This window comes from Schistocerca piceifrons, unplaced genomic scaffold (assembly GCF_021461385.2).
Source record: "Schistocerca piceifrons isolate TAMUIC-IGC-003096 unplaced genomic scaffold, iqSchPice1.1 HiC_scaffold_1344, whole genome shotgun sequence".
In the NCBI taxonomy this organism is placed as follows: Eukaryota; Metazoa; Arthropoda; class Insecta; order Orthoptera; family Acrididae; genus Schistocerca; species Schistocerca piceifrons.
In genome coordinates, this window is record NW_025727174.1 from 95,001 (window position 1) to 97,500 (window position 2,500).

Consider the following 2,500-nt stretch of genomic DNA (forward strand, 5'->3'; position numbering starts at 1 on the left):
GTCACTAATGTACACAGATGGAACATTTTGGACTGGAACCAGATTACCCGTACACACGGCGCTGATTAGTAATCAATGCAGAGCCATCAAACTACAGCAAATATACACAACTGTCCGTATACATGCTGAAAGAGTCTGCCCAAAATGGGAACCACACGTCAGCCAGACACTCTGATCACGCACCACTCTCTGCTTCTAACAGGCGCACATACAATATGTAAGCACCAGCATGGAACAACATCCAGTGCATCTTCTCCGCCACATTACACAATCCACACTATCACAACCAGACCAGGAGGTCCGTGCGGAAAATACAATATCCCAGCCTTTCGACATCCACCATTGCGCAGACCAGGCACCAACACCCACACATGTCCTATACAACGGTGCACCCAACATCACAATAGTACCTCCTGTCACAGCGCACAAACAATGACATGAGTCAAAGACACAGGTCTCACACAAGCATAGAATTGGAGCGCCGCCTCTAATAAACCAAAGGTGCATCCTGACGTGACAAATCTGATCATGTCACAAGCATTCACTTACTATAATCACTATCAACGAACCTGCCGCCCCCGCCCCCCCCCCCCCCCTACACCTTTCCGTACAACAACGTGTAACCTAACCTAACCTAACCTAACCTATGTTGTACCTTAACCTAACCTATGTTGTACCTTAACCTAACCTATGTTGTACCTTAACCTAACCTATGTTGTACCTTAACCTAACCTATGTTGTACCTTAACCTAACCTATGTTGTACCTTAACCTAACCTATGTTGTACCTTAACCTAACCCATGTTGTACCTTAACCTAACCCATGTTGTACCTTAACCTAACCCATGTTGTACCTTAACCTAACCCATGTTGTACCTTAACCTAACCCATGTTGTACCTTAACCTAACCCATGTTGTGCCTCAACCTAACCCATGTTGTGCCTCAACCTAACCCATGTTGTGCCTCAACCTAACCCATGTTGTGCCTTAACCTAACCCATGTTGTGCCTCAACCTAACCCATGTTGTGCCTTAACCTAACCCATGTTGTGCCTTAACCTAACCCATGTTGTGCCTTAACCTAACCCATGTTGTGCCTTAACCTAACCCATGTTGTGCCTTAACCTAACCCATGTTGTGCCTTAACCTAACCCATGTTGTGCCTTAACCTAACCCATGTTGTGCCTTAACCTAACCCATGTTGTCGCCTTAACGTAACCCACGTTGTCGCCTAAACCTGCTCTGTAATTGTTATACGACTCGTTCAATTACTGTAGTGTTGCCCACCCGCAACCCTCGCAATATAGTTCGCTACTCGCACTGCCCGCACCCCTGTGTATCGCTTCATGTTAAACACCTTGCAAGTCTTGCTCACTTTCCACATGCTCCTGCTGTACACTGTAATGTGGATGGCAGCAGGACGTACATGCCGCCCCTCCCCACGTCCCCACCTTGCCCCCTGCCTTCGCAAGCTGGTTGGTGAGAAGTTTGCATGTTCAATGCCCTTCGCATGCGACGTACTCAGGCTACGTTGTGGTGCGGCCTGTGTCAACTGTCCGCTGATGTCGTACGCGTGAACCACAATCTGTACTGCACATTCGTCCTTATGTACTGAATGATACATCGTGGCACATGTGTGACCGCACAACGACTGCGCCCAAAAACGGCGGACCATACAGTGCAAATATTGTGCACGCAGCTACGTGTCGTCTCCCTATGAGAGCTGGATTGCAGTGTGGTACGCCATAGAGACGTGTGGGAGGAACGGACGCCGTGGATGGCGATCAGCATGAGCTGTCTGTTGATGTATTCGGACCTAGTCGTCTCTCCTCACACACCGTGATGGCATGGTGCACCGCGTTCCATATCTGCGACATGCTACAGAGGCCGGTTGACAGTCGTTCGAGCAATGGACATCGCATACGTACGGGGGCCACCTTCCACGTATTGTCTAGGCGTGCACATTTTGTTGCGTGTATGTGGGCAGACGTAGTGTGGCGTGACACCTGACACAGGCATGCAATAATCGTTGAAGTTGCAAATGGCGATGGACGCCTGCGTTTTCTGGTGAAGTTACGCAAATGAACAAATGGTAACCTGTTGTGGTGCGGTTGTTCTCGCTAGGGGTGAATCGGTGATGGCGACGATAGGTTGAGGTACTAACCGGTTGTTCCAGCGATACCCACCATGCCGACGAAACTGAACGGCATCTGGGTGTGAAGCGATACGCGGCGGTGGCTGGGTGGGACCGTCCCCGGCCGGTGAGGGGGCGCCTCCCGGCGTGCTGGCCGCGCGGTGCGTGGGCGCACGCGCTACAGCCGGCTGGTGGGGGCGGCCAGTGGCAGGCGCGCCGGCCGACGGACGCGGCAGGCGTCGCAGCTGCGCGCCGGCGCACCCTGCGCGCGGCGCCGTGCGGCCAAAGTAGGTCCTCGCGGGCCCGGTGCGAAGCGCGGTGGACATCTTCAGTGTGCTGGTCCGATTGAGGACTGTGTGCGTTGAGGA